Source organism: Ursus arctos, chromosome X (genome assembly GCF_023065955.2).
Source record: "Ursus arctos isolate Adak ecotype North America chromosome X, UrsArc2.0, whole genome shotgun sequence".
NCBI lineage: Eukaryota > Metazoa > Chordata > Mammalia > Carnivora > Ursidae > Ursus > Ursus arctos.
This window is the reverse complement of record NC_079873.1, coordinates 3915017-3941067: the sequence shown is the minus strand read 5'-3', so window position 1 is coordinate 3941067 and position 26051 is coordinate 3915017. Positions and strand designations below refer to the sequence as shown.

The following is a 26051-nucleotide window of genomic DNA, read 5'->3' as shown; positions in this document are numbered from 1 at the left end:
TTTCCCTTACAACATGCTTAATATGCTTTACAGCCAAATGTACCTTTGTTAGCACGTTTATGGTAGGCACAGAGACTTTCTGTCGATGGATCAGAGTCCAAATTCCAATACCTCCCTTGATAAGTTTTTAAATTGGCCCCTTCTTGTCCAGCCTTTGTTTCCAATGTATCAGAGGAGCACAGGAATATCTGTTATTATTACTGACAGTGTCTTGTCAATAAATCTTTTTAAAAACAAAGAGTAAACCCTGTCACGCAACTAAAAGAAAGAAAGCCACGTTAGAGTTTTAATTGTGAAAGTCTTCTGCCGACTCCCCAGTGGAGCCGTCAAGGTCCTCCGCCATCTGGTTACCCCGTCAGCCTTAAATTCCTTTGCTTTTTCTCACAGAGTCTGTGCTTCTGACAAAGGGTACTTAGGATTTGGAGAAAAAGCTGCAGCGTGTCCCATTTCTTTGACCTTGAACATGCCCTTGTCCGTGACATGACAAATCAAGGAATTGTCTCCTCCCAGAGCACGTAGTGCGTTCACCCCTCTTTCTGGAGACCAGATCAAATGCCTTATCCTAACAGACTTTCCCACTCCCTTTAGTGACAATACACTCAGCTTCTAAAAGCACCTGTCAATTTATATGACTTACCCCTTTTAAACTGCTAGGATCCTTTTCCTTGTATTGTTGAGATATTTTTGTTCCAAGTGGGGGTAACTGGACTGCAAGAATGAACACAACAGTACTCCCTAATTCTTAGAGCATCAGGTTGCTCGATCATAACACCCTAGGGTTTCTTTTTGGGAAGATGACCTGATGCGTGGGGACGATCTTTCTTCCAAACCAGGTCCAGAGCCTTAGGAACTAAGGTTGGAGCCTGGGGACTTAGGCTCTGCTAGTCCAGTGTGATTTAATTCAGCCTAGGTTAGATACCCTACTGTTCACCGTGACCACCTTAATCTATTTAAATCTGAGCCGTGTTGCAGACTTAGTGGGAGACTTCCGTCCAAGTAGTGTGTCTCCCTCACACAGCATTCTCTGCGAACGACATTGACACAATTATGTGCAGGGCTACAAGCTAAACTGTTTATAGGAGCGGAATGGAAAATGTGAAAGAGGGGCTGTCCAGTGTCCTAGCACATGCACGGACATCACCTCCATTCACAGGATCGTCACCAGGGTGGCCATGTCTCCTGCCCATAGCGATGGCCGGTGCATCCCCTTTACACCATTCATCTGGTTTTCTGCGCCCATGACTCACCCAGGAGAAGGCTGAGATGTGCAGGAGAATCTTTCCAGATTCTTCAAATGTGTGCACCACGGTAGAGTGTTTGCCCAGCTCATGGGTGCCCTCCTCCACCTCCAGGCGCCGAGGGATAGAGCAGCAATGTGATACTAGCATCTGGCTGATGGATCCCAAGCCCAGCTTCTCCCCCACACCACCACGGAGAGGAATTCCTCCATTTTTGATACGTTAACTTTGTGCTTTCTGAACTGTTTCAAGGCACACAATTTTTTAAAAAATTTATTTTGCTTTATTTTCTTTTATGTATTTTTAAATTTTTTATAATAATATTTTTTATTATATTATGTTAGTCACCATACAGTACATCCCTAGTTCTTGATGTAAAGTTCCATGATTCATTAGTTGCGTATAACACCCAGTGCACCATGCGATACGTGCCCTCCTTACTACCCATCACTGGTCTATCCCATTCCCCCACCCCCCTCCCCTCTGAGGCCCTCAGTTTGTTTCCCAGAGTCCACAGTCTCTCATGGTTCATTTCCCCTTCTGATTACCCCCCTTTCTTTATCCCTTTCTTCCCCTACTGATCTTCCTAGTTCTTATGTTCCATAGATGAGAGAAATCATATGATAATTGTCTTTCTCTGCTTGGCTTATTTCACTTAGCATTATCTCCACCAGTCCCGTCCATGTTGCAGCAAATGTTGAGTAATCATTCTTTTTGATAGCTGAGTAATAGTCCATTGTATATATGGACCACGGCTTCTTAATCCAGTCATCTGTGGAAGGGCATACAATTCTTATATAAATCCAAGCAGAGGAGGGAGGGTGAAGGGGTTCTCTGCTGTTCTTCCTGAAGGACCTGAGAAATGGGAAATACCCATTTGTGTTCACTGAACACACAGAAGGTATTGCCTGCCCCGTGTATTAGAGGTATTTGCCTAAAACATTGATTGCTTCTGTGAAAATCTGAAGCTCATTTCATGCTGGGACTGTCTTACTTACACCTTTTCTCAGAGGATTCCTTTTGTATAGGAGACACTCTTCAACTGTTTAGAAAGGGGCAGCCTGTTTCTAAATATCACATGCCACCCATGTCAGAAGGAATCATAATTCTGGTCTGTCCTTCTTGCGGCACAGCCTCAGCCATGAATTCACCGTTCCTGAAATGCCCTCTTATTTGCAGAAATAACAGGTGTTTGGAGGAACAGAAATGCAGGCAGCACGAAAAGGCAGTTTTCATATAGTTTTAGAACTACCCGCATTTCAATCGTAAGGATTCCCCAGATGCAATTTTTACGTGAGAAATAAAGACGTAGAAAATACGCTTCATTCAGCTACATTGATTTTTTTTTTTCCTAGCCTGCGTCTATAGGACCACAGTGATTATAGCAGGAACAGCTGAAATAAAATGTCTGTTACAGATTGCCTTTGCTCCCTGGTAAAGCATTACGGAATAGAATCCAGAAACACGATCGTCTGCATCTCGAACAATGCAACCAACGTATGCTGATGAGCTTTATATTCTAATCGCAAAAAAACATTCCCCCCCGGATATGCTGCATATAAAGTCATGTCTGTTTACAATATGCAGAATTAATACATGGCACCAGTTACGTTAGCGGAATGACTTGGTGGGATGTATCTTACAAACCGCATCGCCCACGAAGGATAAAAATGGCTTGAACCAATCGATCCTACGTGAAGCATATTTTGATACGAAAATGTAATGAACTTACATGTGCTATCTTTCTTGCTTTGTGCTTTCACTCTGAACACCTGGGAGATACCTGCTAATACAATGCATTTAGTACACGGGAGCCTTGAATCAACGGAAGAGGCACCGTAGCAAGAATCTGACGGGTTACTGGTTCCATAGGCTTCAAGATCATTTCGGGGACTTCAACCATTCCCTTTGGTTCTGTCTTCTTTTCTTGTTTTTCCTAAGAGCCTCCTAGGATTAGTCGTGCTTCTGATAGTAAATAAGGCAGATTTCTATCAACACCACATAGTGAAAGTTGAGTTAACTCTTTTTTATTAAGTTCTGCTTTTTTGTAGTTGACACACAGCATTATATCACTTTGAGGTGTAACACAGAGTGATTTGACAATCCTTTTTTTTTTTTTTAATATATTTATTTATTGGACAGAGAGACATAGCGAGAGAGGCAACACCAGCAGGGGGAGTGGAAGAGGGAGAAGCAGGCTCCCTGCAGGAAGCCTGATGCAGGACTCGATCCCAGGACCCTGGGATCATGACCTGAGCTGAAGGCAGACGCTTAATGACTGAGCCACCCGGGCGCCCCGTGATTTGACAATTCTGTGCATTATACCCTGTGCTCACCACGATAAGGATAGTCCCCATTTGCCACCATGCAACACTATTCTGATACTGTTGACTATCTTCCCTGTGCTGGGAAGACTTAATTATTTTACAGTTAGAATGTTACAGTTTATACTCCTTTATCTCCTTCACCTGTTTAGCCCATAGCACCCTCCACTCGCAACCACAAATTTATTCTCTGTATTTATGGGTCTATTTCTGCTTTTTCTCTTTGTTCATTTGTTTTTTTAGATTCCACATAGAAGTGAAATCATGGTATTTCTCTGTCTTATTTCACTTCGCATAACACCCTCTAGGTCTACCCATGTTGTTGCAAATGGCAAGATCTCATTCTTTTTTATGGCTGAGTAATATTATATGTAATATATATGTAATATCTATATATTATATAGTAATATTATATGTAATATATATGTAATATATATATTACATCTAATTACATGTATACTAATTATATGTAATAATTAGTAATATTACATGTATTATATACTATATGTAATAATTATTACATCTTCTTCATCCATCCATCAATGAACACGTGGGTTGCTTCCATATCTTGGCTACTGTATATAATGGTCCAATAAACACAGGGGTACATATAGCTTTTTGCATTAGTGTTTCTGTTTCCTTTGGGTAAATACCCAGTAGTGGAATTACTGGATCATATAGTGATTCTACTTTTAACTTTTTGAAGAACCTCTATCCTGTTTTCCTCAGTGGCTGCACCAGTTTGCATTCCCACCAACAGTGCATGGGGTGTCCTTTTTCCCCACATCCTGGCCAACACCTGTTGTCTGTTGTGTTTTTGATTCTAGCCCTTCTGACAGATGTGAAGTGATATCTCCTTGTGGTTTTGATTTGCGTTTCCCTGATGATGGGTGATGTTGAGCATCTTTTCATGACCGTGTTGGCCAGCTGAATGTCTTCTTTGGAAAAATGTCTGTTCAGGCCCGGTGGCCATTTTTTGAATCAGATTATTGGATTTGTGGTTTTGGTGTTGAGTTGTAGACGTTCTTTGTCTATTTGGGATATTAACCCCTTATTCAATATGGCACTTGCAAACATGTTGACCCTTTCCATAGGTTGCCTTTTCATTTCTTTTCATTTCATCTTCATTTGCTGAGCAAAGCTTTTTTATTTTGATGAAGCCCCCATAATTTTTTGTTTTCCTTTTTTTTCTTTTGATTCCCTTGTCTCTGGACAGATATCTAGAAAAACGTGGCTACGGCCAATATCAGAGACATTCCTGGCCTATGTTTTCTGTTAGGCGTTTATGGTTTTAGACCTCACATTTAAATGTCAGCTAATGTTAGCAAATATTTAGTCAAGTTAGCTCTTGACTTACATTTCCTCTCTTAACCACTCAGGAATTGTATGAGGTAAGAATTGTGAGCGCATTTTACAGATGAAGCATGGAGCTGTAAAGCAGGTGTTGGTGAGGTCACATGGTCTGTATCAAGACCACTCGGCTCTGCTGCTATGGGACAGCAACCGTAGAAGATGCTAAATGAATGGGTGTGTCTGTGTTCCAATAAATCTTTATTTATAACAACAGGCAGTGAACAGGATTCAGTTCATGGCTCATAGTTTACAGACCCATTTTCTTTCTTTCTTTTTTTTAATTTAATATATTTGTTTAATATATTTATGCTTTATCTGTAAAATAGAATATTACAATCAGTTAACTGTTTCTCTGTATGCTCACCCCATAAAGGAGCTTAACTGATCTTTTTTTTTAATAATAATGTTTTTTATTATATATTAGTCACCATACAGTACATCCCTAGGTTTTGATGCAGTGTTCCATGATTCATTACTTGCGTATAACACCCAGTGCACCATGCAATACGTGGTCTCAATACCCATCACCAGCCTATCCCATTCCCCCACCCTCCTCCCCTCTGAAGCCCTCAGTTTGGGGAATGAACCGTGACAGACTATGGACTCTGGGAAACAAACTGAGGGCTTCAGACCCATTTTCTAAACAATAGTAAGCCATAATCCTAGTTGGGTTGGTAAGCAAGGTTTTTAGCACTCTTGAGTATGTGTTCTTACTCATTACATGAGATCCACTGTGAAGATGTTGGAAACCTACAGAAAACTCTAGAAAATGGCAGTCATGCGTCTTCCAGAGACAGTCCCTCGTAACAGGTATATTTCTGTCTCATCTTGGTTGTACTGCTGCTAGATTCCTGTATGCTTTGGTTTTGCTTCCCACGCGTCATACCATTTTCCTTTGCCATTAAAATCCTTCATGAATATCATCTCCGTGTGGATGCCACCAACACCTGCTCCCTTATGCCTGCATCCATTGATACGCTGAACGCGGGGTGCAGAAGGCTGGCCCTTTTGCCTCAGGGTGCGTGCTATAGCCTGAATGTGGGTGGGTCCCACCTTTCCCCCACCCCCCCAAAAATTCACACGCAAGCACCAATCCCCAGTGGAATGGCTTTAGAAGGTGGGGCCTTTGGGAGGTGATTAGTTTTCACAAATAGGATTAGAGACCTCAGAACCTTCCATTACCCCTTCGTCCATGTGAGGACACAGCAAGAAGACGGCCATCTATGAACCAGGAAGCATGTCTCCCTGGACCAGGAATCTGCCAGCACCTGGATCTTGGACTTCCAGCTTCCAGAGCTGACAAATCAGTGTCTGCAGTTTAGAGATACCCCCCCACTCCCAGTATATAGTATTCTGTTAGAGCAGCCTGAACGGACTAACAGAGTGGTACTGAGTGACGTGCGGGTCATGCTCCAAATCTCCCCAAGGGGTCAGATTGCAGTAGGCGTGCCTTGAGATCACATGTACCTTGCTTCTCCCGCCCCAGCCCTATCCTCCTCTCCTGAGAGCTCACCTTCCAAAATTCACATGGACATGTGAGAATAATCCTCACATGTTGATCTTCTAGAAAACCTGACCTAAGATACTGGTTTTATATATATAGAGAGAGGGAGACAGACAGACAGACATCTAGTTGGATCTTGGTCTTAAAAATCTCATTTTAAGGGGCGCCTGAGTGGCTCAGTCATTAAGCGTCTGCCTTCGGCTCAGGGCGTGATCCCAGAGTCTTGGGATCGGGCCCCACATCAGGCTCCTCTGCTATGAGCCTGCTTCTTCCTCTCCCACTCCACCTGCTTGTGTTCCCTCTCTCGCTGGCTGTCTCTCTCTCTGTCAAATAAATAAATAAAATCTTTAAAAAAATAACAAACTCATTTTAAGAGATCCTAGGTCTATGAATCATGGAACATTACGTCAAAAACTAAGGATGTACTGTATGGTGACTAACATAACATAATAAGAAATTATTATTAAAAAAAGAGATCCTAGGTCTAAAATTCTAACACTAAATTCTCATTGTTTTATATAGTTTGAAAATGAACAGGAAAAAAAGATCCATATGATTTCCTAAAAAAAAGTCTAAAAAACACCTAAAAAAAAGGTGTTACAAAAGCTTGCAAAGCTAATCACTTGTCTTTAAGAATGAGAAAATCCATTTGCTGAGTGAGATAACGGGTCCGTCTCGCGCGTATTTAACGTCACCGCAAGGTACACTGATGAGCTGGCGGCTTTACGGTTGGGAAAAATAAACTCAGGGGATGAAAATAAATATAATAGCCAGAGACCAGCGTAGTTTAAAAGTTCCCCATTGGGGGGGGGGGATAAAAGTAAAATGTTTAGTTTTGATCTTCAGTATAGAATTCAAAGCATGTGACATGTGTGGGAAGGAAAGAGCACATTTCTACTGATAAGAAACAATTCATGGCTCTAGCTGCTGGATTCAAGTCACTGTGCCATCAACCCGCAGAATCCATTGCCCCAGCTCCAAAGGAGAACTTCTTAAAACCACCGTTTCCCTTGGGCTTCCCTCAAGCCATCCCGGCTGTGTCTCTGTGACTGATGTGGGTTGGTTTGCTTGAATGTCCGCAAATAGAAATTTATTTATCCAAGCAACGATTTTCACCAGCATGATAAACAAAATGGAGGAATAATCTAACTCCTTGACATCTTTCCGAAGGTTTTTTTTTTTTTTTAAGTCACCTGAAAACACGTTTAAAGTAATAGAAACATGACTTTTTCTTTTTTCCTTTTTCACAACAAACACAAATGCTTGTCTTGAGGCAGAATTTTTCCCTAAGGCATAAAAAGCTGGAAGCGTTTCAGTCCTGTTTGTTTTTCACGAATGCCCCGCTCTACTCGGGAAAACCTTAGTAGGATTTCCTGGAAGGCACGAATTACCTATCCCTTGCCTCTCTGTCGCCGTAACTAGTAGAAGGCTGTAAGACTGTCAGCACAAGTATTCATCTCTGTGACTGCGAGTGCCCACGACTTCTTGGCATCGAAAACAGTGTGGATCTCCCACGAATCCACGCTGGTGGGTGGATGCTACCAGATCTGACACCGATCCGTCAATTCTATGCTGTGTCAGCCGCGTTTTGTGTGTGTGTGTGCAGATTACCTACCGACATACTCAATGTTGAACGCTGTGGTCCTAACTTCGCTGGAGTCATTAATATAAATTGTGCAGGCTTCGTAGATTTCCGTGTGTTTTGGAGTGAGCCTCACAGACGGGTGCTATGTTATTGGACTTCAGTCAGCGATGCCTGGCTTGCTTTATGTCCAGTGGAGCCCTGGCTCCCCAAAACTCAATGGGGTGCATCTCTTTCCATTTCCCCATTGAGCGACATTGCATGGGCAGCTTGAAACCAGCCCCAGGAGGAGTACTTACACCACGGAACTTGGTAAAGACTACAAATCCGAGTTCTCCCCCAGCTCCTTTGGAGGGCCTGTAACGAAGCACTCGCTAGTCTTCTGCTGTCTGAATGTCTGACACAGCAAGAATGATTAAGGATAAGGCCGACAGCAAATACCCCCTCACCTCTGAGTACAGAGGGAGTGGGATGCTGAGTGAGACACAAACCGCCGACATCCTCACTGCTGATTTATAAATGGAGGGGGGGCCTTTGGTGGTGATTAGGTTCAAATGAGGTCATGGGGGCGGGGCTCCGTGACGGGATTCATGTCCTTGTGCTAGAAGAAGAGACGCCAGAGCTCGCTCGCTCACTCTCCACCACGTGGGGACACAGTGAGAAGGTGGCCGTCTCCAAGCCAGGAAGAGAGGCCTCACTGGGCACCCTGATTATGGACGTCCCGCCTCCAGAACATTTGAGACACAAATGTCTGTGATGGAAGACGCCCGGTGTGTGGTACTTTGGTTGGATAACCTGGGAGGATCCGGACACCTGGCAGGGAGGAAACCAGCGGTGGTTTATGCTCTTCACTGTGATTTTCAAAGCTGCAAATGCACTGTTCTGATACCCTCGGAGAACACTCCCATGTGTGCAGCCTAATTGTATGTTAACGATGAGCGTCTAGAAAGCAGAGCGACTCTGTAATCTCCCACTTCAGACAGGTACCTTCTGCGTGGAAAATTTAAATTAACATCCACATTTCAGCAAGAGATTAAAACACTCCCATTGGGGGCGCCTGGGTGGCACAGCGGTTAAGCGTCTGCCTTCGGCTCAGGGCGTGATCCCGGCGTTACGGGATCGAGCCCCACATCAGGCTCCTCCGCTATGAGCCTGCTTCTTCCTCTCCCACTCCCCCTGCTTGTGTTCCGTCTCTCGCTGGCTGTCTCTATCTCTGTCAAATAAATAAATAAAATCTTAAAAAAAAAACAAAACACTCCCATTGGCCAGGTCTGGCCAGGTAGAGGCTCCAGTGGACGGATGGAGGAGTGGAGATATCAAAGTTTACTAGATGTAAAACATATATTTTTTTAAATATTTATTTATTTATTTATTTATTTATTTATTTATTTATTTGAGGGGCAGAGGGACAGAGAGAATCTCCGGCAGACCCCCCACTGAGCAGGGAGCCCAAGGCGGGGCTCGATACCCCGACCCTGCGATCACAACCTGAGCAAAATCAGGAGTCAGACGCCCAACCGACAGACCCACCTAGGTGCTCCTACAACACATTTTTTGTAGTCTCCTTAAAATAGCCCCATGAGAAGGGTGCCTGGGTGCAGTCGGTTAGGCATCAGACTCTTGGTTTCTGCTCAGGTCATAATCCTCAGGGTTGTGGGATTGAACCCCCAGTCGGGCTCACTCTCAGCGCAGAATCTTCTTGTCTCCCTCTGCCTTGCTCTTTCCCCTGCTTGTGCACGCACACTCTCCCTCTCTCTGTTGAAATAGGTAAATAAATCTTTAAAAAAATACTCCCATGACAATTATATCCAAGTGTTAAATAGCTACCTTCTGTGTTTCAGATATAATTTTATTTATGGTAAGAAGATCTGGCTGTACAGAGGCTAGCCGTGATAAAGGGGGAAACCAGCAACGTGTCGCACAGCGATGACCAACCAGTTCTAAGCACAGATGTCTTCCAAAGGAAGGGAGGCACGGTCATTTTGTCTTGAGAGAGACTAGAGAACTGAGACAAAAGAAGGAGGGAGTTTAAAACACCTTTTTCCCCCACTGCAAGATGGGATAATTCTGTAGCAGGTGGAAGTGTGTTGCAGATAGAGTGTTGAACAGCAGAAGGGATTTTTATGTACAAAGGGGGAAAATAGCACATGATTCAGTAAAGACATATAAAACTAGTGAATGCAGGAGAATATTTACCTAATGAAGAGAACAAAGAGGGGGGTGGAGGACACAAAGAGTGAACAAGAAGCCAATCAGAAAATGGATGCTTAGGCGTTAAAATTAGGGATGGTTCACAGTCCACCCAAGGGGTCCTATACCATGTTCCTGAACCAGATGAGACCCATGGTGTCTGCCTGGGCAAGGTCCACAGGGAGCTGAAGAGAGACCTGAATTTATTGATGTGGGTCATGTTGAATGGTTCTGTCCCATAGAAACATAATAGGAGACACTTGTGTCATTTTGAATTTTCTAGTAGCTACATGTAAAAAAAAATGTAGATAAGATAGTGACGATTTGAAGTCAACATTTTATGTAACCCAATATATCTAGACTGTTATTTCAACATTGGTAATCCATATTAAAAATGTTCCGAGGAGGTCATGTACGTATTTTGAAATAAGGTGTGTGTTTTGTACTTATAGCCTATCTCAGTTCAGACTCCCACGTTTGAAGAGCTTCATTGCCTTACGTGATAAACGGCCGCCATATTGAATAGCACAGGTCTGTGCTGAACACGTGCCCATGGCGTGGGTCTGTGCCTTTTAAATGTGATTTCTCTATCAGATGAAAGCCCCAGCCAACCCCGTGAGACCTTGAGGGTTTTATGATCATGCATCCCCCACCACTTTATCTTGTTACTAGCATTGGTTATTACTATTTATTTTTGCCAAAACTCATGATGGGCAAAAGCACACTCGTCTTTTGTCGATTCACCAATTCTCAGCATCTTTGCTTGATGGTGATACATTTCCAGATGGTCTTCTCTCCTGTCTGCTCTTTTGTCTCCCCACTTCAGCTGCTCCTGTAAGCTCCATATCCTGGCGGGAATGAGACAAATGAGGAAACTCTGTTGACGTGAGAGTGATAAATTTCTGAGAGACAACTGGATTTTCCACAGAAAATAAGCTTGGTTCTCTTTCTCCATCAAAGCAAGAGAAACAGAACCAACAAGTGAGTAGGAAAATGGGACTGGTCTTAGTGGGGTGCCTCTTGCCCCAAAATTGCCTCCTAACAGGGCTGAGGTGTGCACAGCAGACAAGCCAGCATCCACACAATTGTAACTGCACACAGAATCTGCTTCTTGAGCTCTGTGTTCAGGTGCTGATTTCTTTTGCACTCCAAAGAATAACAAGGCAGCCCTCCCCAGGATGAACACAAGAAGGGACTAATGGACCTTGGTGATGGCTTTGCTATACCCAATATTGGTTTATTCTCCTTATCTCACAGACTAAAAACAGGATCTCTGTGTACTTCTAATCGCTTAATCATCTTATTATTTTAGCAACCGTCTCTTCCCTTGTCCAAAAGCCATTTGTATTGCTTCTTTTCTAGGAATGGTCAATTCTGTCCTTCACCCATTTGGTACCTATCCATTGTGGGTCTGGTAATCATCACTTCCTAGGAGGTGCTCATGGAGTAGGGAGTTCAGCCTTTGCTTGTGATATGAACGGCAATGTCGTTTCCTAGCTTGTCACTTGGGAATTCAGTGTAGGGTACAAAATAATATGTAAGTGTTGTCCCCACAGATAACCAATAACCAATTAGAAGAACGTGTAGAAACACAAAGAATAACTAGAAAAACTGAAAAATAAGCAATAAGGAGGATGATTGAAAGCCTTTTAAGTATTAGTTAGTATATATATATATTTTTTTATTTTTAAACATTTCATTTATTTAACAGAGAGAGAAAGAGAGAGAGCACAAGCCGGGGGAGCATTAGAGGGAGAGAGAGAAGCGGTTCTCTGCTGAGCAGGGAGCCCAGTGCAGGGCTCCATCCCAGGACCCTGGGATCATGACCCGAGCTGAAGGCAGACACTTAACTGACTGAGCCACCCAGACGTCCCAAGTATAGTGTCTTTTAGAGTCCAGTGACACAGATGAGCCCCTGAAAAACAAGTATTTCATGTTTCTGTAGTATAAACACCTAGCCCCGTATTGTCCCTTATGGTAACCGCTAGCTGCATGGGGCCATTTAATTTAAATTTTCTTTAATTTAAAAACCACTGTTCCTCAGTTGTGTCTGCCACTTTGAAAGGGATCAGTAGCCAACCTTGGGGCCAGTGGCTACCATATTGGATGACACCAATGTGGACCATTTTTATGATTCCTGAAAGTTCTCTTGGATAGCTCTGGTCTTTTGTCCATTCAGTCAATTTTTCTTGAGCTACAGTCTAAGCAATGCTGTCGTTATTGTAGATACCAGCAGAGAAAAAAACAGAAATGCCTGCCCTGAGAAGTTTATACTCCAGCCCGAGGCGCACAGCATCCAAAGGCCTTAATTCATAGTGCCTGTCTCATCCACCAATTTATTACAGACCGTAGTCACATATTGAGTTTCCTTTTTAACCATGAGCCTCTTGTGAAGAGCCAAAGGAGCCCTCCTCATGGTTTTAATCCCTGGGCATGATACCGTGCCTGGTACACGCTAGTAAGTGCATGACAGGACTTTGATTAGTAAATAAAATCATCTTTATGACTCCTCTGCCATGTTGTTCATAGGGAAACAGAAACAAAACTCAAGAGACTAAATATCACTCAGTAGGTGGAAGAACCAAATTTAACATCGCCTCTCTGAGTGTTAGTTACATGTCTCCAGAGACTATTAGCATCCGTGGTGATGGCTTCCGGAGCAAACCATCCTATAAAGAAACACGTCTGCATCCTCAGTGTTTGAAAAAAAGATAATTATCATTGGGAAGTTCGCCCAATTTACGATAAAACTTTTCAAGAGAACATAGGATACATGAAACGAATTCAGTTCACCCAAGTGCTGGCAGACTGTTTATCTTCAATATGCGTGATGATCAGAATTCCACTTTTCTCTTACAACCATTTTTTTTGTGTGTGTGAACATAAAGTAAGTCCTACACAGTTTCCTGGAAAACCAAATTAGTTGCCAGTCGGTGAAGTTGTAAACTATAGATATGTGGAGAGAAAAAAGTTGTATTTGTCAAATTAAATGTAGATATTCAAGGCAATATCGAAGTTTGTTCTTTGTGCTGAAAAGCTGTGGAAAATTTGTGAAAGCTGTGTAAACAATGGAGGTTACAAAGTCCTTCATAAAATGACATGGATTATTTGCACGGCGTGCTCACAATTTTAAAATAAATTTTTAAAAATTTCATTAGTTTTTTGACAATAAAAGTTACGGGTAGAAGGGCATTGACAAGAGAACATAACAGAAAACACAATCCCCGTGACTCCTGAATTTCTTGAAATAATGTCAAATATCTTTCGGCTTATTTCAAGTATCTTTTTTCTATGTTCGTTTTTGGTTATTTCGTTATTTTATAGATTTCATTGTGAAATACACAGTGTCTAACATTCTCATTAAATAGACTGTAATCTAGTGTGGTTTTTTTAATGACCTTTCAAACAGAAAACAATTTTGAAGTATATTCTTTTCAGTTTGTCTCAAAGGATGTCCAGAAAACACCTTGTGGACAGTGTATATCTGTGTTTTTTTTCCACCTTCAAAGATAAGCATCTCTGAAGGTATCATCAAAACTAAGCTTGGGTTTAAATTTATCACTGTATAAAAATGTCACAAAGGGGGTCCTGGCATGGAGCCCCGAGTTGGGCTCCCTGCTCAGCGGGGCGTCTGCTTCTCCCTCTGCGCCCCCCTCCCCACCGCTCACCCACGCTGTCTATCCTGTACAGGTGCTCTCTCTCCCCCAAATAAATAAAGTCTTAAAAAAAATTCACAAAGGTGCTTGAACCAAAAGGAAATTTTCCTCTAGTTCAGCTGTGACTCCAGACACAATCCAAAGAGGAGTTTCACAATCTCTTCCCTGGGTTTAATGGAGACTTACTTTCCCTTCTGTGTTAGCCTCTTAAGGCACTGCGTCAACCTTAAGAGGGCACAGGAAAGGGCGTAGACTGCAATCCAGTGATTGTGATTTCAATCCTGTGTCTTTTTAAAATCTTCATTGCTTGTGGCTGTCCAATTTTCCCAGCACCATTTGTTGAAGAGACTGTCTTTTTCCCATTGGATATTCTTTCCTGCTTTGTCGAAGATTAGTTGACCGTGGAGTTGAGGGTCCATTTCTGGGTTCTCTGTTCCGTCCCACTGATGTAGGTGTGTCTGTTTTGGGGCCAGTACCGTACTGTCTTGATGATTACAGCTTTATCATAGAGCTCGAAGTCTGGAGTTGTGATGCCAACAGCTGTGGTTTTCTTTTTCAACATTCCTTTGGCTATTCAGGGACTTTCTGGTTCCATACAAATGTTGAGATTATTTGTTCCAGTTCTGTGGAAAAAGTTGATGGTATTTTGAAAGGGATTGCATTGAACGTATAGATTGCTTTAGGTAGCGTAGACATTTTAACAGTATTTGTTCTTCCAATCCATGAGCATGGAACGTTTTTCCATTTCTTTGTGTCTTCCTGGGGAGGGTATCTGTTGTAATGAGCACTGGGTGTTACATAAGACTATTGAATCATAGACCTGTACCCCTGAAACAAATAATACATTATATATTAATTAATTGAAAAAAAACCTCATTGCTTATTTATTTTTTTCCCCCAATCAAAACCATTACTTTTGAATATATGAAAATTTAGTAATTTTGAAGGGGACCACACATTAAGTATGAGTCACATTTGAAAGCAAAAAGGTTACTCACCTGAGCACTGAGTGTCCAGGGATTTCTGCTTGTCGGGTTTTCAGATTGGACAAAGACCCTTCAGGGACACCCGTCCCTCTACACTATAAGCTCCTTCCTGGGCAAAGTGTGTCTTTCTTTGTCATGACATTTAACGGATTGTGTTATGTCTAGGAACACATTGTGATTATTACTCATTCTTGGTCTCTAGCGTATATTCCAAAACTCCCCTCTCTATCTCTGCCCCCTCCCATCAGAAACCGCCTATTTTGATCTGTTTCCTCACCTTCTTCTTGCTCTGAAAGAGCCCCTATGTGCATTCGAGTATTTCGTTTCATATTTTTCTGTGGCCAACCAAGGCACTGAGTAGGCATTTTGAAAGACACCAAAGCAAGCAAAAAGAAACTCCTGCAATCAAGGGGCTTAAGTAGAGAAGGAGATGAAATAGAAGATTGCTTTATAAATAAATGATGGGAGTATGCCCCCCCCTTTCATCTCAGTGTAGCTTACCCTAATTAATGTGCACGTTGTCACTATTTGTCATTCAGTAAAGATGAGGGTTTGATTTCCAATAATGAGGAGAATGTCCATGTGATGTCTGTGTTTATAATTGGCCCTAGGCTGATTAGTATTGTGGCAAATTAGTAACAATATATTATTAATGACCTAGCGCTAACTGATGGAGAAGGTCAGTCTAAATTAGTGAAAATCATTTATTTCTAGAGTACTCATTTACAAATTAAGTGCTTGCAGATTTTTGTCCACACTGCTGATGGATAATGAACAAAATATGTTCATTTGTCATTATGAAATTAATTATCGCTGAATATATAGCCTTTTTTTCCCCCTCACCCAACTTAGGCTGATTTAGCCACTTAGCCACGCCCTCATACTTTGGATACATATCAGGACTTTCTGGCCTTCCAAAGCAGCCCACAACTCGGCTGTCAGGTGGTAGAATCCCAATGAAGGCCAACTCTGCCAACAATATGAATGTTTATTTGTAGACACATTTTGATGGACTCAGAAACCCTCTACCCTCTGTTTTCGGACATAAGCCCCCTTCACGAAAGGTGCACATGGAGAAAGAATGATATTCCAAAGGCAGGATTAAGCAAGCTAATGTTAGGGTTGGTTTGGCCAAAGTCTCCCTTTGAAATGTGAGGGATGGGGACACAGGACACAGGACACAAGACAAATGGCCTTGGAGATCAAGAACATTGTCCTGAAGGCAGTGGAGGGGAGCTGGCCAGTTTCCCATAACCATGCAAGCTTGCTCTGTGTATTCATTCTTCGTGGCAGCGGAAGCTTATAGCCACACTCCTGGTGGCTTCAAACAATGCAGATTCATTATCTCCGAGTCCTGCAGCTCAGCAGTCCGCCATGGGTCTCAGTGGGCTGAGAGAACTTTTGGGAGCAGGGCATTATTCTGACTACCATACTCTATAAGCTCATGTCCTGTCTCCGCCCATCACCAGAGAAAAAGGATTTCTCATATCCCTTATAAAGAAGGACTCTCTGTTGTAGATTTCAAAAAGGATGTTTGGAATATATCCTGTATGGGTACTTGGGGATGTCCGATTAGTGACTTAAAGTGCTGACTTCCAACACGAGGTGGCAAGTAAAGTTAATTTCTGTACACAAATACATCATTCAGGATATAACGAGGTGATTTAAAGTGAATTGTCAAAAAATGATAAAACACCATGCATGAAATGCAGTTTCTACTAGGAAGTAAGCTGAACGTTATCTCTTCAATTTATTGAGCCAATGCTTTCTGAGTCACAAGTGCCCAAAATACAGGATTAAGAAAAAAATCTCAGAATAAGAATAGCTCACAGACAGCTTTCGTCCAATTTCCTCATTTTAAAGATGAGATATGTAAACTGAAAGAATTGATGTAACCTGCTGAAAACCACAGATACGGTTAGTGACAGACAGAGGCGTGGCCTGGAGCCTCTTAATTCAAGTCTGGTTTTAGTAGCAGAAATACAAGTTCACTCTTCATCTCTCATAGTAACCCTCAAGGAATTTTTATTTGGAATTAATAAAAAATTTCAAAGTAGAATTATTAAAATTTGAATTTCCAGTAACAAGTCTCTATTTAAAACTGTTTAGAGGGTACCTGGCTGGCTTATTCGGAAGAGCATGCAACTTTTGATCTTGGGGTCATGAGTTCGAGTGCCACATTGGGTGTAGAGATAACTTAAATAAGTAATCAGCTGGTGGACCGTGGTCTAAGTGCAGGTTTTGGCCAGCACTTTGTTGATTTTATTTACCATCTAGGAAGGTTGCAGGTGAGGGTAATTCTTGACATCTTAATGAACAGATGGCACTTTCCCATGTAGAAGATCTTAAAATGTGCATTCAGAATGGTGGCAAGAAAGTTCCAGATCAACCGGCTTTATGCCGTAGGGAACGCTTTGTGTGTCCTGAGGCACACGCTGCAATGCATTGGATGGAAACACGAAAAAAAATTTTGGTCTCAAAAGAAATGTTTTTAATCTGCGTGGAAACCATGTTGTGCTCGATTCTGATCAGTGTGAATGTCAGATCTTGGGACACTGAGGAAGGGGTGATTTTAAATGCGTATTGTTGGGGCGCCTGGGTGGCTCAGTGGGTTTAGCATCCAACTCTTTTTTTTTTTTTAATGATTTTATTTATTTATTCGACAGAGATAGAGACAGCCAGCGAGAGAGGGAACACAAGCAGGGGGAGTGGGAGAGGAAGAAGCAGGCTCATAGCAGAAGAACCTGATGTGGGGCTCGATCCCATAACACCGGGATCACGCCCTGAGCCGAAGGCAGACGCTTAACCGCTATGCCACCCAGGCGCCCCTAACATCCAACTCTTGATCTCAGCTCAGCTCTTGATCTCAGGGTCGTGAGTTCAAGCCCTGCATTGGGCTCCATGCTGGAGGCCACGATGAATGGATGGATGAATGAATGAATGAATGAATGAATGCCTGTTGATTCAGGAGCTACTCGAAGAGATTCTAAGGCGGTGTGACTACATGGAAAGTCACAGTGAAGACTCACGGTGCATTTCATAAACTCAAACATACAAGGATGGCTGGCGTTTCAGTCACTTCCAGAAGATGCCCATGTCTGTCGAGGTGTCAGTTCAAACCCAGTGCCTTGACTGCATGTCCCCTCCCTGAGAATTTAGGTATAGAACCGTCACAGCTTACAAAACACTGTAGGTGCTTTCTTATTTCATCATCCCCAAACCCTAGACAGTAGTTCTCATCTTACAGGTGTGGAACCTGAGGATGGGGAATGTGACACACCTTATCCCAGTTCCCACAGCTGGTAGATGCCAGTCTAATGACTCATTAGCTTTCTCCGCTAGAACAACCATTGCCTTCTGGCTGAGTTGCGTTTGCGAATGTTCTTCATACTCCCTCGTGCATCCTGCACAGAGCACTGACACAGGCATCTGGCCCCCTTGACTCAGGGAAGAGTGTGTTATCCTTTGCTTAGAGACATGTGCTTGGACAATCTCGTGGAGGAGCAGGAATGACTCCCAGTTCTCCATCACCCTACCTCCTTGACCTTCTAACAGGATAGGAAGGCTATCCTTGACTCACGCCAAATGATGTCAAGAGCGCGTCGAAATTCAGCCATGTGAAAAGGATGTTCTGCGGTCTGCTGCCCTAGAAAATCTGCTTGGGAAGGTAGAGTCTCAGCAACTCCCTGTCCATCCATCTCACAGATATTTGTTCAATAACCACTATGCTCCCAACACAAGTCACTCAGTACAGAAGTTCTGTGCGTGTCCTCACGTGCCTGCCAGTCTAATGAGGAAAGCAGTCATAAATAGGCTCTTAGTAAATGGTATTATTTCAGATCTGGAAAGCATAGCCCAGGATGCTGAGGGGGAAAAAAGGGAGGGAACAAAATGCCTTTATCAACAAATTCTACTGAATTCAAAAAATCCAAGTACAACTGAGTAGTTATTAAAGTCTGTATCGTCAATTTTAGGAGCCATTACATAATGGGCGGGGTTGCTATTTATTCAATAAATATAGATATTTAATATAGATATTAATTAGTAGATATTAATATTTAATGTAGATATTAAATCCTTTGCAGGGAGTTCATCTGTCTCTTAGATTCAGAAATTTCTTTTCCCCTTTTGAGCTATAACGTGACTGCATCAACTTTCCGTGCAAATAGATTAAGTCTACCAACTTCAGTCTTAAATACTCAAGTGGGTTTAAGCGGGGCTAACCACAGAATTTGTAAGTTCAGACCTATGAATGAAAGCAGGTAGCTTCATGAACCCTCGTTAAACATGTCAAATTTCAACAAAAACTCCTAAGAAAAGTCTTCACAGCACAGAATGAAAAGAGTTTGCTCATGCAAGTTATAAACGACCGAGGGGGGAAAAGTATAAAAGACTGTGACGTGTCCCCCAGGTTACGAAATATTTCAAGGTAGGTGCTTGTGATAGCGTTCTTTATGAAGGCAAAATTTTCACTGCCACATCTTCTGAATGAAAAGACACCCACATCTGTATTTAGACTCTCAGCCTCTTTTCTACAATGTGAAAATTATACCATCACGTAGAAACGGAAATCTCAATTTATATCCTATGTTAGTAGAAACTTTATGTTGATACATCTAGGAAATGCCTAATACAAGTAACGTCTCAAAAGGATTACTACAGGGGCGCCTGGGTGGCACAGCGGTTAAGCGTGTGCCTTCGGCTCAGGGCATGATCCTGGCGTTCTGGGATCGAGCCCCACATCAGGCTCCTCCACTGTGAGCCTGCTTCTTCCTCTCCCACTCCCCCTGCTTGTGTTCCCTCTCTCGCTGCCTGTCTCTATCTCTATCGAATGAATAAATGAAATCTTAAAAAAAAAAAAAAAAAAGGATTACTACCGATCGAGAACATTTTTGAGATCATATTATGGCAACTTGTGTTTTTGTTTTTTTTAACAGCTTGACTGGGGCATAATAATATACAAACCTCTGCTTCAAACAATAAGCACCTGATATTAGAACACTCAGGGCAATGCATATTTCCCAAATATTGTCAAGTATGAACAAGAAACTGTGTGCTTTAATTATATTCTTCCACATATAACTCGTACACACCACCTCAAATACACTAAACAATATGCATCTTCAGCGCGTTCAAATGAAGGGTGAAAAACTGGAGATTTATAGAATGATTTGAGAATCTTTACACTCAGCCACTTCAGTAATATGCAATCCGAATTATGTTCTCCAGAAAATAGAACGCTAAATTCCAGGCATTTTCCATGATAGGTGATCATTTGGTGCAGAATAAGGTTGCTTTCCTCGTATGGGAAGCCTTTGAGCCTTCCTGGCTGGTTTCAACTTACAGAAAAATCATGCATAAGTTGTGCATCTCACTCTCTCATATTCATGTGTCAGTAAAAAGCATTAAAACAAAAACAGAAACGCACTCCTGATTCTCCACTTAACCACAAGCATAGGGTGAGCCCGTTCTTTGGGAAACAAAGGGAAAATGGTTTAAACTCCACGTTCTCCTAGAAAGGGTAATTTTTAGTGCAATTATGAAGGGAAGTGATTCAGGTGTTCTGTACGCTTGAGAGTGTACGAAGGTGAGCCCCAGGTGAGCAGAAGCAATGCGCATTGTCCATGCCCTCCCACACCTCGCACGATCATTCCAGACTTTCTCTTTGGGTTCTCGGGAACACAGAAACAAACTGATGTTCCTTAACCTGCCTTCATAGGGGTTGTGGATAGAAACAGAGTTCTTGTCAGCAGTGCCCTGCAGGGGGCTGAAAGGGCTTCACTGTCCCTCCCACCCATGCACACGCCTTGCCCAGTGACGTGGGCGACGTTCATCTCCACCAATCATTTCTGAATGACAGCCTGCTGTTTCACACAGAAGGGCTCTGTTGAGAATCAATCTTGCGGATTTTTCAGAATGAGATGTTTCCATTCCATAATTTCAAGCTTGGCCAGCTCTGAGCATTATTCTGTCAGGTAAATAGGAGCCCGAGGAAGGAACACATGTGGACTCATTATAGGCGAAGGGACGTGAGAAGGATTTTCTTGTTCGGAGTTTATCCAGCGGGATTTATAGTTGATCCAATAATTGCTTTAATAGCAGTGCACGATTCGGAGCACATCTTCAAACATCCGTGTACCTTTGATCATTCCCTGGAATGCGGCACTTAAAAATGACCTGAGTTGTAATCACAAGGGCTGACGACGTGAGCAAAGGCAACGCTGGAGACTTGTGTGATCACGAGTTAACAAGCAACGGGTTGGTACCCCTGTGAATATTGGGATGGTAGATTCTAGCTTTAAGTGAAATTTAAGATCGGTTTGAAGGGCAGTTTTTTACAGAGTACATTTTTTTTTTAAGATTTTATTTATGTATTTGACACAGAGAGACACAGCGAGAGAGGGAACACCAGCGGGGGGAGTGGGAGAGGGAGAAGCAGGCTCATAGCGGAGGAGCCTGATGTGGGGCTCAATCCCAGGACCCTGGGATCATGACCTGAGCCGAAGGCAGATGCTTGATGACTGAGCCACTCAGGCGTCCCTATGGACTACAATTTTAAAAACAGCTACACAAGTGGATGAGGGAATATTATCAGAGCCCATTAATGTTCTTGGCAACTGCCTCCAATTGCTTTGTATGGTTGAAAAAGTCACTGTGTTTCGTTCAAATCTTTGCAGATAATTTTCAGAGCACCTTTGGGAACTCTTAACTGTCTTCAGAGCAGCATTCCTGATGTGTTCTTCAGATTACTGTTCCTCAAGTATTAGTGGGTATTGTTATGGGTGGGCTGGATTGTGACCCCCCCCCTCCAATTCATATGTGGACATTCTAACTCCAACTACCTTGCTAGGACGTAGGACCTTTGAAGAGGGGATTAATCGAGGTCCGTAGCGTGGACTCTAATGCAATATGACTCATGTCCTTATGAGAAGAAGAGATTAGAACACAGACAGGCACAGAGGGATGACCATGTGAGGACACAGAGACAAGATGGTGTCTACACGCCAAGGAGAGGGGCTTCGAGAGGAACCAGCCTCTGTCATGCCTGGATCTCAGACTCCCAGCCTCCAGGATTAAATTGTGAGAAATGAACGTTGTTGAAGCGTCCCCAATCTGTGTCCTTTGTTACAGCAACCCTAGCAAACTAATATTACAGAAGAAAGCAATCCCCATTGCCACGAAAGGTTGGGAAGACAGAGGGAAATGCAAACGCAAATTCTTCAGGTTAGCATTTTGAACAGCCTTGTGTCTTGTGACTCTCCAAGAAAAATGATCATGTGCAGTGTTTTCCAAACGTCTCTGGCCATAGAGCCTGTGAACTCTGGTGACTCTGAGAAACCTTTGTTCTGATAAATAATCCTTTTTGGAAACATTGCCCTGCACCAAGGTGCTCTGATTAATAGAAATAGCCATTCATCCCCAAATACCCCCTGTTTGCATATCACATTTTCCCAGCATCCCACTTAGTGTTGCTGTGTGCGGTTATCAACCAGGAAGATTCCTCTGAAAAGAGGTCCAGTCCTGATTTCTCTTCCAAGACACACCGTCCGACATAAATGAAAAAAAACATTGCCCGTAAGCAAAACATAAAAGAGCAACACCTCATATGGCAATAGTGGTTTCAAGGTTACCACGCTTTAATACATCTTCCTCCATCCCAAAGGTTCTATGAAAGAAAGAACTTTCTTTCTTTTCTTTCCTTCTTTCTCTCCTTCCTCTCTTCCTTCAGTCTTTCGACAGAGAAAGAGATGAGCCATAAATGAAACAATGTTGGGCAGCTTATTGGAGTATTTAAGACCGTGACTTTGGGGTCCGTTCCAGCTGCCTAGAACACTCTGCCTAGGAAAACCCATTAACCCATCTGAATCTCAATTTCTTCATCTACTCAGTGAGAGAAAATACAGGACACGGTTGTGCGTCTCAGGGTGAAATTGAGAATTCAAGGACCTGGTAAGAGTAAGCAAGGAACAAAGAGCCCGGTGAAACAAATACTCATGAAGCCCTAGGTGTTGTCTCTATCAAGTTTCTCTCAGCCCACAAAGGCATGATTCCGATGGCTCCCCAATGGTGTCCTCTCATATTCCAGCTCCTCTGCTTTTCCACCGCACGTAACTCACTTTTTTCAGACTGGCAAATAGGGACGGATGGCCCAGAGCTTATTCAGAGCTAAGTGATCTGATGAAAGTACTATTTTCATCCTATAAAGAAAGATCAGCTCATCAGAATTCACATGAGCAAAGCTGCGGGACTAACCTCCACATTTAAGAAGAAACTTAGAACTTCAAGAACATATCGCCCCAAAATAGTGATGCCCACCAGCGTGTCAGAGACACCAGCGAAATGGATCAAAGGGGTCTTACTGAAAATTACCTACACACCAGAGAAAGCACGGTTGACATTCAGCATAAAGTCGAGTCCCCAGTTTGGCTTTATGACCCTCAAAATATATCCTCCAAATAGAGGACAATGCTTACCTTTGTTTTGTTGTGTTTCATAGTGAGTTTGGGGCATGTGTTTGGGTCTTTGATACGAGTTTCTTCCGTCTTGCATCTGTACAGCTTGGGTTCCTTTTCATGGTTCAGTGTTTATCATTAAAGATGATAACGGCCGTTTAGACATCAGTGTACTTCCAACACTCAGATATTATTCAGTGGTGCACAGGTGAGCATGACACACATGCTTCTCTTTGCCGGATTTAAACTTAAGGCCTTTCATGAGGTCATTTTCCAGGTCAAATATATAAATATAATTATTTTAGATTTATTTTAAAATTTTTATTTTAAAATTATTTTAAAATAAACAAAAGAACACAACCCTATTCCAGCAATTCAAATCACAGCCAACACTTCATACATCAGTGTAAGGCAGAGGCTGCAGACGGCCCAGTGTACAGCACAGAGTGGGTCCGCATGGTGTTTTCTTGTATTTGTGTTTTCATTTCAACTTATTTTGAAATAATCATAAATTCACACACAGTTGCACAAAAGAGTGGAGAGAGATTTTGTGTACCTTGCATTCATTTTTTCCAAATGTAACTGCTGCTTTTTTTTTAAATTTCAATTCAGTTAATTGGGGCACCTGGGTGGCTCAGTCAGTTGAATGTCTGCCTTCAGCTCAGGTCATGATCTCAGGGTGCTGGGATCGAGTCCTGTGTCAGGCTGCCTGCTCAGTGGGGAGCTTGCTTCTCCTTCTGCCTCTGCCCCTCCCCTGCTTGTGTGCTCTCTCTCTCAAATAAATAAATAAAATCTTTAAAAAATAAATTCAATAAATTAACATATAGTATATTATTAGTTTCATAGGTAGAGTTTAGTAATTCATCAGTTGCATATAATACCCAGTGCTCATTAAAGTGCCCTCCTTAATGCCCATCACCCGGTTACCCCATCCCCCCAATGTTCATAGCAGCAATGTCCACAGTAGCCAAACTATGGAAAGAGCTCAGATGTCCATTGACAAATGAATGCATAAAGAAGATATAGTGTGTGTATATGTGTATATGTATAACACACACTGGAATATTACTCAGCAATCAAAAAGGATGAAATCTTACCATTTGTAACAATGTGGATGGAACTAGAGGGTGTTATACTAATGAAATAAGTCAATCAGAGAAAAATAGTTATTGTATTAGTTCACTCATTTGTGGAATTTAAGAAACAAAACAGATGAACATAGGGGAAGGAAAGAAAAAATAAAATAAGATGAAAACGGAGGGAGACAGACCATAAGAGGAGACTGTCTAACTCTAGGAAACGAACTGAGGGTTGCTGGAGGGAAGGTGGGTGGCTTTTTCTTGCTATTTTTTACACACTTAGTCATTTAAAGACAGCAACGGGGAACACATTACACATTGTTAATAACATCTTCCATTTATGGTGAAATTAGTACTGCCCCTGTAGGAGCCCCTAAATGCCGGCTTAAAGTATCCGTTTGTTCCACAATATGAAAGAGCTGATGAAAGATGAGATTTGGAAAGTAAATTTTACTTGACGTGATTCAAAACACCTACGTTTGACAAAAACGTATAAAATTTGTTAAAAACCTTTGCAAAGTGTTTAAAGTATCCGTTTGTTCCACAATATGAAAGAGCTGATGACAGATGAGATTTGGAAAGTAAATTTTACTTGACGTGATTTAAGTTTCACAAAAACGTATAAAATTTGTTAAAAACCTTTGCAAAGTGTTTTCAATTTTGATGGTTTTATTTCCTTGGTTTATAGTTTATTGCCTTTGCCTACAATAGAAAGGATTATTTTTCAGTTTCTGGACAGCAGAGATTCTGTATCTAGCCAGAATGATTTCCTGTACTTTATGTTGACTTTATTGTATTCTTCACTGTTTAAGGAACGAAAAAGAACAAAGGTTTCCGTTTCCTTCCTTGTTAAAGAACTAATATTCTTTATAAACGTGTTACCTCCTTTTTGTATTATTTTAAAATGTTTTATCAACACTAACTGTGGTCTTTTTCAAATGTGATTTATTGAACATCTACAATTGGTTAGATTTGGGTTTTAGAATTTGATGTCTTGTTTCCCTTAAAAATCGGAAGATTCGGCCACAGAAGACCCATGTTTTCGCAGGCAAACCGGGTGGGGTGCTCTGTGATTCCAAATCAAACAGACGCAGAGATTGGTCAGATTTTCAGCAAGAAGTATGCGAGTTTCTGTCTGACCGCTAATCTCACGCAGAGCTGAGCCCTAGCTGGATTCCCCAGCTCCCAGTCCTGTTCTTTCCCTGCTGGAAGTCTGGGGCTGTGCATATGCCTGCTTGTCCCATTGACCTTCTCCCACCCTGCTTAGTTTTTTAAAACATTTTTTAAATTTAAATTCAATTAATTCATATATAATGTATTATAATTTTCAGAGGCAGACATCAGTAATTCATCAGCTGCATATCACACCCAGTGCTCATTCCATCAGGTGCCCTCTTCATGCCCGTCATCCAGTCACCCCATGTCCCCACCCACCTCCCCTCCAGCAGCCCTCAGACTTACTCTTCCCATATTCTTCATGTCAGTTTTTCTCTCTGACCTCAGCGGGATTTACATAGGAGACTCTTATTCGAGGTTACTCTGACGTAATTCAGAACCAAAGGCACGTAGTTATATGTGTGAGAAGTAGAAAGACATATCAAAACTGTTGATTGCACAGCAAAGAAAACGATCTTGTGCGATGGACAGAAATCGGGAAGAGTGAAGGGAAATCACTGAAGATTTTCT

The 26051-nt window shown here is 42.2% G+C and overlaps 1 protein-coding gene and 1 non-coding gene across 2 annotated transcripts in view; one reads left to right on the top strand and one right to left on the bottom strand.

Moving 5' to 3' along the window:
• The window catches only part of LOC130541809 (pseudouridine-5'-phosphatase-like), a 584313-nt gene that overhangs the window by 507588 nt on the left and 50674 nt on the right, over positions 1-26051 (top strand). The gene's annotated exons all lie outside the window — the stretch shown is intronic.
• Positions 13965-14085, bottom strand: LOC113240825 (small nucleolar RNA SNORA26). The gene has a single exon (XR_003311321.1). It is a non-coding gene; the product is annotated as a small nucleolar RNA SNORA26 (small nucleolar RNA).